The 21,533-nt window shown below is 40.3% G+C and overlaps 1 long non-coding RNA gene across 2 annotated transcripts in view; it reads right to left on the reverse strand.

Annotated features, from left to right (window-relative positions):
* LOC125696776 (uncharacterized) overlaps positions 1-21,533 on the reverse strand; it is a 140,786-nt gene that overhangs the window by 79,804 nt on the left and 39,449 nt on the right. For both annotated transcript variants that reach the window (XR_007378525.1, XR_007378526.1), the window contains exons 2-3: positions 5,884-6,120; positions 438-498 (exon numbers count right to left, since the gene is read on the reverse strand). This is a non-coding gene — a long non-coding RNA (uncharacterized LOC125696776). The remainder of the gene's footprint in view (positions 1-437; positions 499-5,883; positions 6,121-21,533) is intronic.

The following is a 21,533-nucleotide window of genomic DNA, read 5'->3' on the forward strand; positions in this document are numbered from 1 at the left end:
ATCTGAATACAAATAGCAAAAATCAACTTCCTCTCATCTCAAGAGTAACTTAACATAGCACTGCAATACCCACCAAGATGCCCAGGGTCATCTATAAGAGAACTGAAGTAGCTGCAGATCTTAAAGTCTTCCCCCTGGTGTGATGGGGACCCTCCAGGGCTCTCACCCAGCCTGGAGAGCTCTCTCACAGCATAATGCTCTCGGGTTCAGCCACTTAAGACATTCTATATCTCAGTTTCACCATTAGTAACGCAGATATTAAACATTTGTCTCGATCCTGAGGTACTGCCAGACGTTTATGTTATAGAGGAACATTTCAAAAGCTATTGAGGAGCACAGATGATCGCTGCGACTATCAAACCAATGCTGAGCTGCTGTTGTACTATGTAAGCATAATGATAACAGTGAATGGTAATGACGTTTTAAAAGCTACTTACTACTTCAGCAAGTTGACAGCTTCAGGTTTTGATTCAGGTCTCCAAGCTCCCCAGCCAATCGCTAAATGAAGAGTGGAGAAGGAAAAAAAAATAACAACAGCAAAGAGCTCTTTTTGTCATATAGTGTTTCTTTGGATAGACTTTATAGTCTTGCAGATTAATAGGGCTCATAAACAGTGGGATGAGGAAGGGGAAAACAAAGGTAAAACTCTTAATGAGGGAGCCTATCGCATGGAGGTGACCGCGAGGACCAAATGTAGCAGCAGCTTGAGGGGCAGAAGCCCCAGACCACACATGGAACACTGTGTTGGAGGCAGCACTGAGGGCATCACAGAGATGAGGAGCCAGGCAGTGGGTATCGCAGCCCCAACCCCACAGCAATCATTTCTGTTGCTGCTGCTAATGATGAATACCATATGCTTGGCTCTGGCTGTTCCAAAGTACGTTACATTGCTACTGCCAGTGAGTCAGTCGACTCTTTTCTTTCTGTAAGATGTAGAAGTTTATGCCCGTGCATATTTCCTCAAAACCAGTGCGTGGGCAATAATGTCATAACACTGAAACATCCTCCAACAGTGCCTTTTCTTCATTGGTTGCATTGCCTTGTTCCAGTCAGGTACAGCATTTACTCTTTCCCTCTCCCCTTCTCCCAAACAATTATCCTTAAACAAAAGAGATAATGTGATAATTCAGACCCTATTTTTTTCCTTCTGTTGCTTTGAACCAGTTCATTTCACTATAGTTAGAAACATGTGATTGGTTAGTTGGTTTTTGGGAAAACCAAGAGATGGGGAAAAGCAAAGTTCACATCATTTTTATTCTTTTTTAATCACTCTTCCTGCATCACCCTCCCACTACTAGAAAAAGTTTCTAGTTTCATTCAAGTCATTTTGGCCATCGCATATATATTTGTCAGAATTTGAAAATGAACCTAATGGATCCTCATTTTCTTAATTATTTACTGCTTCCCATCAAAAAAGCTTATTTGGGGGTGCCACCCACAGGGGATCAAGTCCATAGGCATGCAGTTCATGCAATTAGCATGCAGCCTGCAGCCTTATCTGCTCGAACACTGTAGGAAAGTTCTCAGGTTTTCTCTGTTTAAACTGTTTCCTTCACAACTATGTACTCTGAGCAGCTGTGAAACATCAATTTATTTATTATTATTATTTTTACTGTACTTCTGAATCTATCAACTTTTACCTCCACTTTGCAAGTATGATGGCATGCACATGAATATTGCAACAAGCCCTAGCTACAGCATGGACACCAAACCACAAGAGCAGAGCTGATTTAAGGCCTTATTGTGCCTGCTGCCACTTCTGGGCTTTCAGTAAGAGCAGCTTCACCAGGCTGCTGTCAAACGAACAAAGCTCCCAGGGAGCAGCACAGTGTCAGTGCAGGTAGGACAGTGACACGACTGGATGCCTCAAAAGACTCCTTCTCTTTCTGACAAAAGAAACCTGCACATTGTTTCAGAGCCAGCTATAAAAGGAAAACGGGGGAAAAAAAAATAGATTGGCAGCGGGCCCTTAACGCAGAGACAATCCATTGTAGCACCTCTCTCCATTTGTTCTATGCCAAAACGATTTCCTATCCACCTGTTCATAAGAAGATAGAGCTAAAAGTATCCAGTCATTGTGAATCAGAGTCACAGGGAACATTAATACCTTGGCACTCAGCCTGTAGGAAAAAAAAACCCACAATATATTACTTCCGTCATACATGTAAGAACTACAGGGAATCATTTTCATACACTTGAATAGGCCACTGTTAGTGATCAGCAGTTGTTTGGCCAAATTAACCCCAGGTCTACCTCCAAAATGATTATGATTGCATATTATAATTAATGATGACACTAAGGATATTAGGCTCCGAGGGGGTTTTGTTTGTTTGAATGAATGATAGATTTGTTCTATTCAAAGAGAAGTGTTCAAGGCACGCTTTTGGCTTATGCATCTACATGTAGCCCTTCAAGTGATCTCATGGTTGACAGTAATTTGGGAGAAATGAGATATTTTAGGAAGAAGGGGGTCCTTTCTAGATTTTAACCTTCTGTCTTCTCCTAATGAATAAAAATGATCACAATGCTTTTTGGTCAAAGTCTAGTCTATCATCTAAGTTAAACGTATCTGAGAAGTCACCATGAAACCTAGATCAGAGAAAGAGGTTGGCAAGCTCAGTATTGGCATCCAAGGACAGCAGGAAATGCCTGTAGCAGGTATTTATGGTGTGTTTGTTGTAGTAAAACATGTAGGGATTTATGCACTTACCAAGTAGTAGAGAAAGATGAAAAAACAGGATTCTAAATTAACAGACTAAATCCATATTTAGGAGTCTGAGTTACTATAGATCTAAATCTTGCCTGTCACTGACCACTATCTCTAAAATAAACCAGCACCTGAAGTCACATTCCTGGAAGTTAAGAAATTAATGAAATGTAGCTCAATTATTTAAAACTCATCTACAATCACTTTATTTTCCTTTTCCAGCCCTTCTATCCCCCTCTCCCAAGCACTAAGTGCAGAAAATCTGTGGGTTTGGAGCTCAGTCAGCAAACAGTCCTCAACACAGTGCTGGCTTCGTGTTGCTGCTCCAACAGAGAGGTCGTGCACGTTGCTCTAAGTGTTTGCAGCAGCAGGCTCTGCAAACCTGAAATGCTGCAAGGTTTTACCACCCAACTTATGTCTGAAGATCTGATTATAATATCCTCCTTACTCTTTATTCTATTGCAGCAGCATAAGTCACAAATGGAAAAACTAGAAGTGAAAAATATTAATACAAGACTAGACTGCAGTAGAAACTTCATCTTCTTGTCTTTTTGTTTTGTTTTGTTATTTCCTTCAATAGTCATATAGTACTTGACATAAACCAAAAAGTTTGAGGTTTATGAGACCAAATACAATCTCTATGAGGAGTTATTTATTCTTTGGTTTCTCTTTCATTTTTATAAAAGCATTGCACTGTATAAATACATTATAGATACATTATTTATAGCCCTCCTATCTAGCCAAAAATAAAACCAACATAATTAGTTTACATAGCCAATTTTTCTATTGCTAAGATTTATCCACCTGTAGTTTTAAAAACAGCAACTACTTGACAGAGTATATTGATGTGCTTTAATCACTGCTGAACATTTCCTGTCTATTTGTAGGCACTCAGAGAAACCCAAGGGGCATAATTTACTGGAGTCCAAACTGAAGTCGTTTGACAGGATGTCACAGGGAATAATCCTAGAATTATGAGCGTAAAAACAGGATATTCAACAGCGTGAACCAGTCCAACCTTGACAGTTTAGTAATTTCTGTACAACCAGAGGAACCATAGTGGTAATCTTTTACCAACTTATCATAGTTTAAATGAATTATTTAAGAAATCTTCATGGAAATGTCAAATATGACTGATCTCCAACCAAAGCTTGCAAGTTTGAAAGGAGAGGAAAGAGAAGAACTACTCATGACCTTAAGCTCCCCCATTCATGAAAAGTTGGTATTGCATTACAATTTTCTAGTTTGATGTTGTTGCTAAAAGAAACAAAGAAATGAATAATAAGCCCCTTCGGTCATCTGGCCTTGTAGAGGAATGGAAGCAGTGGTACGTGTTGGAAGAACAGAATGACTCCAGCCCAGCAGCTGCAATGAGCTGATTGCATTGAGAGCTTCACCCGGGCAGAAGTCGAGGTGGCCCAGATGGCACAGACAGGCCCAGACCAGGACAAATATATATAGGAACAGAGTAGAGTCAGAGAAGTCACAAAAGAGTTCGGAAGCTGGGGAGGAAGAGCACAGGAAAGTCCCAAGAGGAACACTGACAGAAAAATAGGCTGACAAGGTAGAAAGGAAGGAGCAGGAAGGATAAAGCCAAGTTGAATCGTATTGATCATAAAATATGAATAATCATTTGCAAACAGTATGAACACAGGATACTATTATTCCCCTCTGTCCTCACCACCTAAAGAAACACATATTCCTGACTGCGATCTCACAGATATCAGGTGAAAGGGAGAAGGTGCTGAAGGCATGGAAGAAGGGAAAGAGGTTGTGGAGATGCATTAGTGAAGCTGAATTTTGACAGCACATTATGCTTAATTCGACATGGAAATGCTCTCAACATTGTCTGAGTAGAACCCAAAAAAGCCTCCTTGACTTCTTCCAGCTAGGTACACAGCTTAGCAATTTGTTAAGACAGGGCTGTAGAGAAAGGAAGTGGAGTCAACTGATAGTGAGAAATGTCTGTGAGGAAGGAAAAGACATACATGCATTGTGAGGAAAGACTACAGCCCTGGACTTATTATATACATGATAATTAATAATGACCCATTTTTCCTATTCCAGATTTCTAAATTCCTTACTCATTTTAATTAAGTTCACTCTAAAAATAGGATGCTGTAAGAACAAAGAACTTTTTACTACTTCAAAAATGCAAGCTTACTCTCCAGCCAGGATTTTCCCAGCTCTCAGTGTTTTGGTACAAAGAGCTATTATGACACGAGATAAATGCGCTATCAGTGGAAGACATTTTTAGATAAAACTTGATAATGTAACATTTACTGATTCCGTCTGTCAAGACAGATAAAGAGAATGAGACTTTATAGCAAAACACACAGGAAACGTAATGGCAACAACAAAAACAAGTACAGGCAGTATAGGCACTACTTGTTGACCTACAATCTGTATTCATTAAATTCCCATAGACACAGACTTGCTTTCTGCACCAATATGGCTCTAGGAGGTCCAGTTCTAACAATGCAATTACATTTACTTGACAGCATTCAGAACTTATTTCTATTATTTATTTTAAACTTCCTAATTCCATCTTCTGTACACAATTTTAATGATACACAACAATATGGGGCCATATAGTTGCCTAAATACATAGCTAGTCTGATGAGATCTCCCACTTCTTGGGCACTTTGAGGCCCACCAACAACACTCAGCTCAGAAACACAGCCCAGAAGCTTTACGTTTCCCTTCTGCGTCACGAACCTGATTTAAATTCAGAGCAAAGGCAAGCATCCCTGGTGAAGAGCAATTGCTCTTTAAACAACTTTCATAAACGCTTCCTGTGCTAACAAGGGAGCGTAGAGTTTGCTTAGGTGAAATAAAGCAGACGGACAGACCTCCCCATATCCTGCTTTGGTTCCAAGTTTCAATAATGAACAAGGGTGTGCAAAGAAATGAGAGCAGTGGAAGTGCCAGAGGTATCCCTTGGAGATGTGTATATCGTGTTGTCATGTAAAAGAGCTCTTGAATGATAAAGAAGCAGAACCCAATTACTACCAGTTTCATGCTAATCTGAACCAATAACTAACTGCAGACTTTGGATGGTATCATGATGCCTGCAGTAATTAATTCACCTCTTTATTCCCCAAACATGCTAGGAAATTAATTTCCAATACTAGAATTAATTTGGCACTAGAAGATATGAAAGCATTTGGAGTTACCTGGCAATCACTTGGAAGTCTTCTCTTGGATTCAGCACAGTAGAGTGCATGGCCTTACAGACGCACAAGCTCAGAAATACCATCCCCACACGATAAGTCTGTTGGAGAGCAGAACTTATCCCAAATTATGGTCTTTCCTTGGGGAGCAATCAGACATGGAGGAGAAAGCAGAAAGCCATGTTTCAGGCAAGTTTCAAGGCAGTTGAATGGACACTGTCCCACTCTCCATGTTCCAGTCTACAGAAAGAAGTAGATAATATCCAAATTAAGAATGATTAAGCCCTTCTTAGTGCATTATACCACCAAATGAACATGAATATCTCTCTGGCTTTCTGAATAGCTGGTGTTAAGTATGAACATAGATGTGTCAAGTAATTATCTACATTGTGATGTAAAAGTGAAGTCTACTCTGCAAAGCAAGTGAAAGCCAGATTTTAAGTGATTTTGCATTATTTTCATATATTTGGGCACTGAACTATTTCTGAAGCTGTTTTCAATGAAGCTTGAATTCCAATTAATGAGAAAAATTCTGCATGTAAACAACCAAACTTCAGAAATCTTCACACTAATTACCTTTTTATAAAAAAAAAAAACAACTTGTAAAGCCAACCTTCATAAAATTATACTTCATATGTCATCCACTAAAATATCTCCAAAATTTTAATTCTTTCAGACTCACGAACTCTTCCTTACAGATGACACCAACAGAACAGCAAAGGGCTGAACTTAGCCTAGGATTTCAGGTATGCAGAGATCATCACAGCTGTTAGAAGTTTTCTTTATTTTAAAATGTTCTTAGAATAAATAATGCTCTAACACCACAGACATGTTGGAAAACATTGTTAAGGCTAGAAGGAAAAATAACACAGTGTGTATGTAATGATGTTGATAACCTGTAATATACCAAAGTTATCATGAAAAAAATGGTTTCTCTCTCCATTGAGCTCTTCCTTCAATCACTCTTGCAGTCTTCTCCTCAGCCTTTACGAATCAATGGCTATTTGTGAGTCAGTAGGAGACAACAGGAAACATAGTGCTGCATCGTATCTTGGGATGAGGAAAATTTCCCTCCCCAAACCTGCAGCTGGTAACACTGGGACACCGCAAGGGGCCACACTATAGTAGTTTGAATGTGGGACAGCAAAAATAGAAAGAAAAAACCCTACTATTTACCACCTTAAAGAAAAAAAATAAGAAAGGTATCTTGGACTAACTAACTTCATTTTGTGAATTACAGCTTTTTTTTTTTTCTTCTCAGTAAAGAGGAAAAAAAAAAAAAAAAAAACCAACATTGAGAAATGGAATTTTGCCCATAGACTGATGACTACAGATCACATTTCTAGTGGGCTTATAACCTGCTCCAGTGAAAACATAATTTTTAATTTGCTTTTAGGGTTATTTATTTTTTTTTTATTATTACACTAAGGGTTTATAATTTAACGTCAAACATAATTTTGCACGAATTACGAGACTGCACTATGATGCTGAAGATAAGATGTATGTGACTGGTTGGCATCGCCTCAAACTGGGTTGCTGAGAAAATGGATCACTAATTGGCAGGCTGCCATCCCATGCTCTGCTCCGTGCAGCTTCAAATGGAACGAGCTATCTTTTCAGAGTTACTCACAACAACCTCTCAGACAGTGCAAAGAAAAATAGGCATCTTTTAACCCTGTTGTATTCACCATTTCACATGGAGCAGGCTACACTTGATGTTAGCAATGGGTGATCACATTCGTTTTGTGTAGTTCTATTAAAAAAAAAGAAAAAAAAAAGAAAAAATATCACTATTTCTAAATGTTTATGCCTTAGAAGAGACATTTCAGGTACCAATTAAAACTCTAAATTATTGGTCGTATCACTTCATAAAAATCACACCAATTTTGATTAATTGTAGTTCAGCCATTTAAGAGCTGAAAAAACATGACATTTTACTATGATGTCATTTTCTTGTTCATTCCAGCGGTAAAAGTCCTCCGCTACAGCTCCAGAAAGAATAATATAAAATTAAAGCATGGAAATGATCAGAGGAAATAATTTTGACAATGAAGTAATTTCCTAGATTGGTTTTAAGTATGACTTCTTTGTCAGCTTTAAATAAAAAAAATAAAAGATGCCATAATTTTATTGAACTTGCGTGGTGAATGAGTAATGGGCATATGTAAGAAATGCTGTAAGTTAACATAAAATCAAACCATATGCTTGAGCCCAACTAGAAGAGAACACCCCAAGACTGAACCCAAATCAAACATATACAAGGGAATCCCTAGCCAAAGTAAGATGTCTTCAGAACCGAGTATTACTGAACTTAAAAGCCACAGAAAGCGGGATGATAAGATCAAAGGCAATTCCTTTGACAAATAGACAGCATGGCCTACATTCAAGTTTTCAGACATACTTGACATTCAAAGCTGTTAAGCAACAACTTAAATTTCCTATCAGAAACTTCTGTACATTCTGAAGAGTTTTTTTCCCCCCCACTAAATAAGTAGTTTCAGAATTTTGCCATTAGATTTTTTTTAACTATTATTTTTGAGTGCAGTTGAAAGTGAAGCCCTTGCATATGTTTGTGTTTTCATAGGTGCCAAACTGATGCTAGGATACAATCCAACTTCTTTTGAAATCAATTGGAATTTTTCACTTGACTAGAATTCAAGCATCTGTTATTAGCAATTTCAGAGAGAGAAAAACTTCAAAAATAATGCAAAATGGGGAATTGGGACACTGTCATTTTCTCTGTAGTCTCCGTTCATTTAGAAATTGAAGTAATTTGTAAACCGTGTGACTTCCCGAATTAGAGACCAAGGCTGCCCAAAGGAAGCAGTGACAACAACCTTGTGAAAAATGTCAGTGCAGAAATAGTGGCAGCATTCCCTGCTAGCGCCTCCCTGGAACTCCACCATTTCAGATACAGATGTACAGTCCGGTGCAATCCAGAACCTGCAATAGGATCCAAGAGCAGATCCATGGAATGAATTTCCCTTTACAGCAATTTACGTCATCAGATGCCATTTGGCTGGGAACAAAACAAAAGTTCTGATTATAAGGGAAAAGAAAAGAGCTGAGAAAGCTGACAGATATTCTCAAGACTCATTGTCCTCAAGCATTACTGGGGTCCTTGAGTACTATATCAAGTGCCACCCTTCCCAGTGGAGAGTATTTTTTCCATTACCAACCTCCAAGCTAAGAGGAATGTGAATTCAAACCTGTGTCTCCAATGCAGTGTGTGAGGGAAAAGGAGCACCCACTGAAAGGTTAAAAGAGTACTGCTCAGAAACGTCTCAACTGTCAGGAAATGAAATTTTTTGAGGGGGGGTGTTACTCAGAAAAGAATCACCGCCTGTGCAAAACTGCATGGAGTGAATCATCAGTGCCAAACTGGTTTTGCTTTAAAAGTATGCAATAGTTTGTGTATCTAGGGGGACACTCGTTTAGCAAACAGACGTCAACAACAGGGACATGGCCTCCCCAGAAGAGGAGAAGCCAGGCTGAAGCACTGCAGGAGGTGCTTGGTCCTGCAGGAGGGACCATCTGCAGCTCCTGAGCGAGGAAGGATTTCCTGCCTCCCACATCTCATTGAGATCTACCAAATGGAAAATGGAGATGGAGAAAAATTTAAGTTTTCCATACAAAAATATGACAGCAAAACAAATTGAAAAAGGACCAGAGGGAATGGTTTCAAGCTACGGCAGGGGAGATTCAGGCTGGACATTAGGAAGTATTACTTTTCAGAAAGGGTGGTCAGGCACTGGAATGGACTGCCCAGGGAGGTGGTGGAGTCACCGAGCCTGGGGGTGTTCAAGGAAAGACTGGATGTTGTGTTGACGGACATGGTTTAGTGGGAGCTACTGGGAATAGGTGAACGGTTGGACTGGATGAGCTTTTAGGTCTTTTCCAACCTTGGTGATTCTATGATTCTATAATTAATACATTTCACCTTAAGCACAAACCTAAGCACTGGAAGGCCTAAACCCATGAGCCTCATCACCTATGAAGTCCAATCAGAAGTATAGGCAAAAAAAAAAGGGATGTTTTCTGAGTTTATGATCACTGACGCCCAATAATAATATGTCACAGCCACCAAAGGCAATGCAGTCATTGGTCAGTTGAGCATGTAGATTTGCCCAAGAACAAGCCCTGGTAAACAGGATGCCTGGAAACACAAGATTGTAGAATGAGTCCTCTACCCTTTTAAAATGTATGCATGCTTTTCTTTATAAAAAAAAAAAAAAAACTCATTTCGCATCACAGACTCTCATTAGTCTGCATGTACATGGGATATTGCTTTAGATGATTTTCATGTCCAATCTTGCATTAGTAGAAGTCACCTATTTAGAAAGCCACTTTATCATCCATGGGATGTGGAAATTCTTGGCAAGTGATGCTTAGCTATCTTTATAAATTATTTGCCATCAGACCTTAGCTTTTTCCAAATTTCCCCATTTTCCTGTTAAAACTCTAGAAATTGAAAGTGATGTTTCCACAAAACTGTTTCACGTAAATACATAAATGCAAGGTCATGAGTTCCACTTTTCATAATGACTAAGAAAAACTTCTCAGTTTTGCTTGAAATACCCAGATTTTTCTCGTGCCTAAGTTATGTGCAAAATCAGATCTTCTTTCTACCAGGTTGCTGTAATGAGTGTACAGGAAATAATATTTCAAAAGACTTCCACAGACTTGAGAGCTCACTACCGCTCTCAAATAATTTGATAAGACATATTTCTCAGTTCTAGTTAAGAGATGAGTGTTTATAGTTTTATTTTGCCTTTTATTCATGCCTGTATTCTACCACAGCACGTTGTAAAAGCGTCGCTAATCCTCTCTAAGCAGCCAGAAATATCTGAAGTCATCTCTTTTGCCAGCAAACAAGCAGGCCATATCAATGACCCATTTTGGTGCAGCAAAAAGTAGCTCCTGAGTTATCTACAGCTTCCTAATCCAGCAGCAAAACAGTGCCTGCTTGTCTCTGGAGACTCTTCCAGTTGGCATGGAGTCCACGTCCCTCCCATCCCAACAGCCATGCTATAAAACTATTTCTGCCCATTCTCAGACACACAGAAAGAACATTCTTCTTGTATGACTCATCCAATCAGCCTGTGACACAGTTCTAAGATCTTTATACATGACAGCCGAGTGAATTATTTTATCATCTGATCATTTTTTATCATCTGATCCTTTTTGCAAGATGCAGCAATCCATAGCAGCTGCCTGCCGCAACCACACAGACCTGCAGGCTCCCACCATGGCCTTGCTCAGGTAGTATCTCCCACCAAAGTATTTCTTCAGTTCCCAAGTTCTGAGCCCGAGCACTCCTTGGCATGCTCTTGTTTTTGTGTTTCCTCTCATCACAGAAATAAATTCACCCCCAACAAACAACTCAGAGTGGGAGCACAGCAACAGGGACTTCCAGCTCCTTGGCAGTCTACAAGGTTTAGTCAGTACCACATTAAAGGAAAAAATTGCAAACTACATATCATGCTCTCCCACCTTTACACAGTAAGTATATTTCATTGCAAAGGTCATTCATAGAAACAATTTTGGGCACAGTTTTCTCCTGAGTTATTTTTCCTCCCCCCCAATCTACTTTTTCTAAAGCAGCAAGAATATGGAAGTCAACCTTTGAAATGATTCTAAGTGCAAAAGCTAGAAGGTCACTCTCTTTTCTTCTTAATTTTTCCCCTCTTTCTCATCTATTGACTCTGCAGTTCTCCAGGGAATGGGTTGTCTACAACCACATGGTTACTGCAAAGCACAACACGGGCCATACACCAGCAGACCCCTGGGTGCTATTCATTGCATCAGCAGGTAGAAGTCAGCCATTATGAGCCATACAAACTTCATCTGCCACGTATTGGTTCAGTCCTTGCAAAAATAACAAATAAATGACTAACATTCGGGATTTTCACATGTTACCACGTGTTTTTTTTTTTTTTTCCCTTGTCCAAATTAAACACACGCCAAAAAAAAAAAATTATTTGAGAAGATGCAAAGTTTGCCAATGAAATATAAACTATTTCAACAGCATCCTTTTACTTCTCTGAAAAGGAAAATGCGAGTCTAACTAGTCACAAACTCCATGTGAATCATTAGTGAGCGAGATACTGTTACCCTGGGGCTGCTGTAACTTGCATGCATGCCCTCCTTCCTATTTCAAGATCTTTGAATTTATTTTTTTCAGGCACATATAAAAGCATGTATGGTTGAAATAAAAAATAAAGCAGATACAGATGATACTTGAAAGTTCAGCAGACTCCAGTAAGGCAGTGAGGGAAACCATTAGGGCAAGAATATACTGTTTTTCTACGGTCAGCATCCATGTAGAAAAAAAAAAAAACAGCAGAGGTTTCAATATCTTGAAAGCAGAGAAAGTTTAGCGGTTCTTGGACAAGGAATTATTTTTTGAACTTTAAATGCAGGGTCTTCATCCTGTTTTCCCTATCCAGCCAACTCCTGCTCGCTTTAATACAATTTCCCTGCCTAAGTGCAGGCAGAGCAGGCCCCGTGTGCCTGCGTGGTTGGGGCCATTAATTACATTTGGAAGAGGAGCGCAGTCCAGTCCAACTCTGATGGGGATGTCTGTCAAAACACATATCTCCATGTTAACAAGAAATGTCCTGTCAGGAGGGGAAGGAAAAAAAAAGAAAAAAAAAAAGAAAGAGAAAAGCCCACTATAATCTTATGCCCATCCATGCACGTTCTTGCTTTATTGTTTTGCATTATCCTAAGTATAGTTTAATGCCCTTCATTGTACAGACCCTTCTCACTGACCAATGCAATTGCTGTTTACTATGAGAAAAAGCACTTTTACCATTTCAGTTGCTAGCTCAAATGAAAAAGTGCACTTTTTCCCATGCTTTCAGAAATATTTCTGAACACAAGAACAATCAGTTTAAGTGGAACTGACTTCAAAATGTAATGCGCTTGCTACCAACAAAACCTCTCGATGCAGGCGTAAGGAAAGGTGAACTTATCAGTTTAAGCTAAGCTGTATCTGAGATAAAGCAGTTCACATTTTCAGAAGCAAAGAATCAAAATTATAATTGTTTTTGCCATTTGAACAGCAATTTTACTCCTGAATGCGTTGTTTTAGGCAGGAATTAATAAAAATTGCATGCGCTTCAGGTGCTGTGCAGCTCACCCTTCTCCACGCAGCCCAGCCTGGAGCTGTGAATGCTCCTTTTCTTATTATCAGTTAATAATTCTCTCTCATTGAGGCAAATTAGGAACTTGACTGTGTTAGAGAGTCCAGAACGCTGCTAGAGGCAAAAAGGGGCTAAATGGCAGAAATTCCTCTCTGAGCAAAATGCATGAAGCACAACATTGTGTCCACCACAAAAGCTGCTCTGTATTTTTGATCCTTTCTAATTTAATTAGCCCAAGAGGTAGCGCATTAATTTGCCAAGAATTCTTCTGATGCGAAAGCTGCCCTCATTGCAGCGAAGGGAAAAAATAACCTGCCTGCTACAGTGGCATGCCAGTAATGAAAGGGGGTTATTTTTGTGTTACAAATGGCATTGCAGGGTTACAAGAGACCTTTAAACCTTTTTATCTCTGGTTGGGTCATATGTAACACAGTGTAACACAAAGCACTAATTAACCAATTCTGGTCCAGAAATCTTTTTAAATGCTTGAAGGAACACTGTTAGAACCCAGGTCATGGGCACAACATATATATATCCACACACACACATATATATATATATAATTAAAAAACAAAAGTCTTGCATGCTATGTTAAAAAGAGCATTAAAAAGAATCAGTTGGCCACAGAAGTCCAGTTGCACGGCATTGCACATCCCAGACGTTCATCCTGGCTTTGCTTTCTTTATGTTTCATGATATTCTTTATGTGGGCAATCTGGAGCCTTCAATTCCCTCAGCCTGTCTCTTGGCTCTTAATGCTGTATTTGTTTGGTAAATTGTCTCCATGCTAATCTTCTTCATCAAATACTTGGGGTCAGATTTGAAAATCTTTGATCAAATCTACTACCACCCAAGCTTCTTCACTGCCATGTGCTTCTGATACGTTCTTATGCACATTAACGGGTCATTTACTCATTAAAGAACAATGAAAAACATGCATAGTACGAATAGTCCTGCAGGAGACTTTGAACTGTTTATTAAATTTATGAAATCATTTCTCCCACATGACTTTTTCTCCTCCTGTATTTCTTTTCTTTTTAAAGGGATGATAAGAACACTTGCAGAGGGATCCTTGTGCATTGCATGATTCTCTCTTCTCCTCCCTGTTTCACACTGCAAGGCTCAGAATTGATTCTACAAAACCAAAGCTCTGGTAATATCAGAAATAAATGGCAAGTAGAACAGATTTTACCCTTTGCTACATAACAATCAAGGGCCATATCAGCTCTTGAATGTGCCTGGGCCACTACACCACTGCAAACAGCAAAGCACAGGGACACAACCTCCAGTCATTGAGGCTGCCATGGGCAGGAACGCATCCCTCATTGGCACTGGCCAAGAGTGTTATTTGCCTTTTTGTGGTTTTCAGTAATGTGCTTTTCTGTTGTGTTTGAGGTCAGAGGGACCACAGGGTGAGCCACATCCAAATCAAGCCTGAATCTTTCTACTTCAGGATTCTTTCCCCTTGCATAATCATTTATGTTTTTATTTGCCTGGTTTTTACTGCACATGGCACCAAGCAAATCCAAGAAAATAGCCTTTCCCAAATGAAAAACCTCCATTTCCTTAAGAAAAAATAAAAAATAAAAAACTGATGTATCTGTGAAACTTGGAAAAAAATGAGGTGCTTCACTCTTCCTAGACATAGGCTTAATCTATAAAACCTGCTTTTTTTCTTGCATCAATTACTATTAAAACAAATAAGAACCTTCCAGCAGTGCCCCCATACAGTATCATTTGAGATCACTATTCGTTGATTGTGTCTTTTTCCCCCTCCCCTCTCTTAAGGCAACTTTCAGTACTTCGTGGACTGGAAGTCCATTTCCCTGAGTGTCTTTCTACCATTTCCATTAGCTTTCTGATGTACATGTAATTGCATTGCAGGAAGCACTGCACAGGGCAGTCTCATGCATGGTGCATACGGAAAATTAAACAAAGAAGCTCATGCTTCTAGGAAGTCCTGAAGAGCTGAGTCCTGTTTTTGTCCAATTAATAAAGATATCGTGCTAAAACTGATAAAGTGCTGCCTGATTACTAGCTCTGCTTGGAGCCAGCTTCCTGCTCGCAGGAGAGGAAAGCTCCGAACCGCCCAAGCATTGCCTGGGAAAACCCATCAGAACATTCCCATAAACAACACAGCAAGATCGTTGGATGAGTTGGGCAAGGGCCCCGCAGTCAATGGGAGGTTTGGCATAGGTTTTAATGAGGCCAGGACTCCAGCCAGCACGCTTTGGGTTTTTAGCAGCCCGTTGGGAAAGGGGCCAATACTGGGAAGAAAGCAGCTGACCAGCAGGAAGAGGAAGCTCCTGCATCTCCCCACAGCCATCGCTTCCCTTCCCCGAGTGCACAAAATGTGAGGAACTCACTCCTGGAGATCATCACAGAGTCAGCAGTGAAGGAGAAGGGCTCTGCCTAGTTTGGCTGCAAACGCACAAGGTTGGAAGGCAACAGAGGACAAAATAACTCACTTGAGCGGTGGAAATCCTGACATAAATGCTGAGATGATTTTTCCACCTGGAGAAGCAGCATATCAGATACTGCAGAAGTTAGCGGGTTTTTTTTTTCAGCTTTAATGTCCTGCTGCAGTTTGATTCTTAAAGACTTGGTAGGCTCCCAAGGTAACGCACAAACATCAGATGCTTCTGCATCCTCGGGGCAACTTCTGAATAAAGGGAAACAGCACCAACAGGGCCTTGTCACACAGGATACGAGTGATGATTACATGTATATTAAAAAGAAAAAGCAAACCAAGGCTTAACCTTTGGTGCTAGGGTCAGTTCTGTGCATCCTACAACCAAATAAACCCTCCTGACCTCTTACTTGAAATGTGCATGCACTGGGTGGCTGCAGCCTTTCCTTCAGCATCTGTGCAGAGAGTGACCACGCTGAAAGCACTGTAGCTAGTGCAAGTTGGAAACACCTTTCACTTCAAGGTGAGGAAACTTGGATCAATTAGGAAAGATTCTTCCTGTACATTTTTCAAAAGATCTTCATACACTTGGGAGCACTCAAAATGATATTTTTACAGAGCGCAAAGAACTAAAAAAATTTGTATAGTCATTGCTAAAAGCCTGATATGGAGCTAGAAGAAGTCCAAGTAATATGAGGTAGCAGACTACTATTAGAGAAAATAAGGCATTATAACAAAGTAAACGTCCATGTTCACACTACTGATTCTGCCTATGGGCACATGGTACTTCAATAATAAGAAGCGTTCAAAAACTTGTTAAAGCAATAAAGAGCTACTGTGTGAAGATGCCTCAAACCCTGGGAACTACCCCTATAATAGTTTTCTAATGGAGATATATGTATATATATATATATTTTTTTTTAAACTATATACCCAAAAATGAAACTTCTAATTTGCTCCTATGATTGATATACAAAGTTTCCCAGCAAGAAGCTACCTGATGCTCTATTTATTTTCAATTTGCAATTAAAAGTTCTCAGTACAAACAAAGCTAGAGGTCATAACACCACACAAGCAAAAGGAAAAACTCATCTCTTTCAAGCTAGACCTAAATCACAAGATCTAAATCCTTCCCATACAGATGGGATAAGAACACATCAAAGAGCACATGTCGAAGGAAATGACGTAAGTCATCTCCATTATTGGCATTTTGTGATACAGTGAAAGCAGCCATAAGTAAACAAGAGGCTAGCAGAAACAAGTTAATTTAATAGAGGTGTCATTTTTGAAGATGAGCACTTCTACTGTAGACAGACATATTAGGGTATTTTTGCAAGCATGAGAGGTTCACCAATAATTAAGAAGTCTCCTCAGCAGATTTAACTGAATTTAAAAACTCACCATTTTCTCAAAAGCCATCTTCTTGCCAGCAGTCCTAATTTCTCAAGATACACCAAGTGCACAAACACAGAATCATAGAAGCATTACTTTTTTCCAGGGAAATACATGAATTTCCAGTGCTCTTGCCCAAGTAGATAGGAAATTACTGACTTTCCAAGCCCTAAAACATTAGCATGAAACTTGTGAGCACTACCTGCAGCAGCACCTCTTGCTTGAGGTAAAACTTTAAATATTTTCAGCACAACAAACTCTTGCATAAACTAAATGTGTCCATAAAATAGATGCGTAGAACAAACCTGCAGTAGACCACACCAATATGGGTGGTGATGCACTGGCACAGGTTGCCCAAGGAAGTTGTGGATGCCCCATCCCTGCAGTCATTCAAGGCCAGGCTGGATGTGGCTCTGGGCAGCCTGGTCTGCTGGTTGGCGACCTGCACACAGCAGGGGGTTGGAACTGGATGAGCACTGTGCTCCTTTGCAACCCAGGCCATTCTATGATTCTATGAATATAACCACGCAGTGTATTTACAGAAGGTGTATCAGGCAGGTCCCTCCTCACATATACCGAGTTATGAACCAAGCATGGTCCACAGGGTTTAAAAGGGTCTTCTCCCATCTGTCCTGCCCCCCTACACCATAATTGCCGACCCAAGAAGTTATGAACCAAGAACGCACTTGGTTCTTCTCTCCTTTCCATTTCTTGGTGGTTGGACTTGATGCTCTTTAAGGTCTTTTCCAACCTGAGTAATTCTATGGTTCTTGTTTTGTTCTAAAAAGAGGCCTGAGAACCAAGCTGCTTCTCTGCAGCAAACAGAAGCAGATCAAGTATTTTAATTACTCTTGGGTCGTTTGCACTCTCATAATTTCATACCCACATATCTTTAATATTTATAGCAGACACTGAAAAGATTTAACATATGTAGCGATTTTCACCAAGTAACTCCACACTCTTCCTGAATACAAAGATGTAATTTGTCACCATTTATACAACCTGCTAAAAATCCAGCTAGTAATTCATGTGAACAAGTTTCTCCTCCAAGATTTTAATTAAAACACAAATGCCTTGCACACTTCAAATTGTAATATCCTGCGCATGTATTTTAACTAATGCCTGATCAGAGGGGGGTTTTGTAAATAAGACGTATTCTCACATCTGAAGAAGTTCCATGTAATTAGCTGAATGCAGTAAAAGATATATTTTAAGAGGACCCAAAAATAGCAGCCATAATGAGAAGCATGCAAACTGGAAATAAAGCATTTGAGAAGCAATAAAAACAATCAGTAAGACCAACAGTAAAGCTGAAGGAAGGACTAAAGCAGAATACCACTAGCAGGGCAGCAATTTGTGGTGCTTTAAGGAAAGTTTGTATTCATTCGAGAATTCTGCAAGGAGTTTTTCAGAAAGGAATCCATAAAACAGGAAATTTACCGTAAAATTGAAACGTACCTCACATGGGATGTGGTGGCTGTTACACAGAGTGTGTGTGCTTGTTGGTTCGAGGAATACAGAAAGTTATGATTATGATGCATAGGGGATAAAAAACAGCCTCAAACGTATGTTTTCCTCAGTACTTGCTAACAAATGCATCCCCACTGCGTTAGGAGTTAATGAGAGGTTAAAGCAGTCACTTTGGGGTTCTTGCATTTGTGTGCATGTATATGCTTACGCAACTCGTGGGTTGGGAAACCAGCCACCAAAGGTGGAATCCTGCCCTCAGATGCCCACCAGAGCTCCAAATGAAGTCCAGGAGCTGTGTGAACTGAGGGACAGATGGCCCCAAAGACTATTTCTCAAGTTGCTGAAAATTTCCCTGGATCAAAATGAAAGTGATAATAGGAAGAGAATATAAGAAAATAGCTGTTCTCTCAGGAGACCCTAAGACCACATCCTTTGTTTCTCTGCAACTCTTTTTTTTTGTAACTCTTCAGCTCTGTCACTTGCTATTGCCCATGCTCCGTAGCACTCCTGTCCTCATCTTTGTGCCCTGAATTGCCGGTCTGTAATTTGTTGATAATCTTAGCCTTACAGAACAGAAACAGAGATTTTTCTAGATTTCAGAATGTGAAAATAAATGCAAAGAGGAGGCACATTTGACAAAGTGACACTCAGCAACCACTCCTGTAAAATGCATGACTGCTTTTTTTCCTTATTGTTATCATTTTCATAAAGCTCTGATTCACATTTTCTAGAAACTGAGGTCAAATTAATTGACAAGGGTTATGAATACCCCCAGCATAGCAATGCTTTGGTCCTGACACAGCTGTAGGCTAAGCATCCCTCCTGCTACATAACTTCTGAGATGGTTTCCAGCCACAGCAGCCAACAGGAATATTCAATCATTTACCATCAGCTTAACAACACCATTCACAGCGCAGCAGCTCTAAACAAATCCTGTACAGAAATAAATCAGTTTTTTCCCCCCCGTTTTAAATTCAGGTTAGACAAAATTCAGCCTGAAAGGAGAGTGGCAAGAAACAGTTACACTCGAGCCAGTTTGTGTAATCTGGCTGTATTTGTGGCTTCTACTTTTCTGGGAAGGAGATCTCAAATGGTGTCAGTGTACTTCTTGTATTCTTCAGTCCTAAGGGAAAGTTGACCTTATTTTCATTTTCCCACTGCCTGAGCCTTTGGTTTGCTGCAGAATTCCAGGAAGAACTTCCTGCAGGAGAACAATATCTGGCATCCATTTCGCTGACTAAGTGAAGGAGCAGTATACGAAAGGGTAGGTCAGGCCCGAGTAAATAAGGTAAATCACTCTTATCCTGGATACAAGACCTCTGAGGCAAAACTGTAACACCTTTCAGGAAGCTCAGAGCTGCCAGGGGAGGCTGCTGTTCTCCTGGTAACAGCACACAGACAGAGGGGCATTCTTTTATAATGCCTGTCTCACACATCTTTATTCTTTTAAGAAGACATCAACAGCACTTCCACCTCCTTCGGGCTTAGGAGAGAAGATTTGCTTGGTTTGATTTTTTATTTATTTTGAGGAGTTTTCGTGACTATTTTTGGTAGACAGACATAAAATAATGCATGCAATAAAACTGTTAAGAGTTGCTGACAGTCCCCTTGTAGCTTAAGCAGGAGTAGGAGTTCACCCTGCCAACAAAGCACCTCTAGGTCAAGGCAGCACATGAAACCTGCACTGTCCAATGCTACTCAGCATATTCACACTCACCAGAGTGGTTCTGTCTTGGTTTCTTGCTGCTTTGACTTTTATTCTATCTGGTGGTTGCTCTAAATGTGAATCATTTCCTACAGGAACTAGCACATACAAAATGTGTATCTTATCTACCTGCCTAGATCCAGCCCAACAAAAGGCAAAGAACAACGCAAGAAAATGTGGCAGAAAGTACAGGAGGAGAGCAGCAATCATCTCTGAATCCTACCAGAGCTGTTGTGCAAACCCACGTAGAGCACTGCACCCCAGCAGGATGAGATGCCAGGTTCAAGGCAGAGCCCTGTTGGTAGGTGCCTACAAACCAGGCCAGTTGGTCCTCATCGCATCTCTCCCTTTATCTTTTCCTTCCCAGTTTGGATGCAAATTGCTAAACAAATCAATGGAACATGATATGGCCAATTTCACATCATTGCATGAAGCCATTCCACTTCTTACCACTGGACAGAGGAACAGGAGCACCACCAACACCTTGTTTGCCCAACGTGGCCACTTCCTATGCACGTTCCTGGTCCAGCACACAGAATGAAACCACAAGCTCTGGATGTACTCAAGCCCATTGAACCTTCTGGCTCACTCCTGCACTAACGTGGCCTCTCTGACTCAGGAGTAGGCTTTGTGCAGCAGAGCATTCCTAATAAACACCCACATCTCGTTCAAAACCACTTTCCACGTCGACGCTATTCTTAAATTCTGTGGTTAATCTGAACTCTAATTTCAGCACTTTTACAGCAGCTGAGAATCCATTGCCTTAAAGTGTAAATCCAGAAAGGATTAAATGAAATTTTAAAAACAGGGCCTCTCCTTTGCGGCAAACAGGCATATGGTTTTAAATATTTCAGTCTCCTAGCTGTACCTGTGAAACATAAGCCTAAGCAGCTCACTAGCCTGGGTGCTAGTTAGCTAGACTCGTGCAAAAGCTCCAATACCCTTAAATTAGAAGGCTTTTAGGAAAGCACATTCCTTTGAGTTGACATTGGCAGCCAGATGAAGACACATCGCACCGGTGTGGCAATTATCCCAAACTCAGCTTGGGACAGCACAAGTGATCTGTAGAGAGCAGTTGCCCTTGAGATGAAGGGAGCAACAAGGCAAAGCGCGCTGATGGATAACCCAGCACATGGTTCTTGAGGGAAAAGGAGGCTCTGGCAGAGCTCCAGCAAGGGTAGAGAAGGCAGCTGCATCTCGCTCCGAAAATGCAGCAGCAACAGCCTTCTAGGAGAGGGCAAAGAGGGGCTGCTACTCTGCAAAGAGCTCCTTGCAATCTGCAGGCGTTCCTCCAGTGCAACTTTACACTGCTGTTTTATTATTCTCACCAGGGAGGAGCGACATTCTGCAAATGCATTTGAAGTGTAAATATATTAATGCAATACTTTCTCCCAATTAAATAATTTATATACTCCCTTTATAACTGAAGCATGAAAGAACACGCGGCTTTCTGCTAATATTTGAGATGGCAGTGGTTCAAGCACTGCCACTTTGGGGAGCTGACAAGTTGTAGGTAAAACAGAAGCCTG

The sequence above is a fragment of the Lagopus muta genome, chromosome 8 (genome assembly GCF_023343835.1).
Source record: "Lagopus muta isolate bLagMut1 chromosome 8, bLagMut1 primary, whole genome shotgun sequence".
Taxonomy (NCBI): Eukaryota; Metazoa; Chordata; class Aves; order Galliformes; family Phasianidae; genus Lagopus; species Lagopus muta.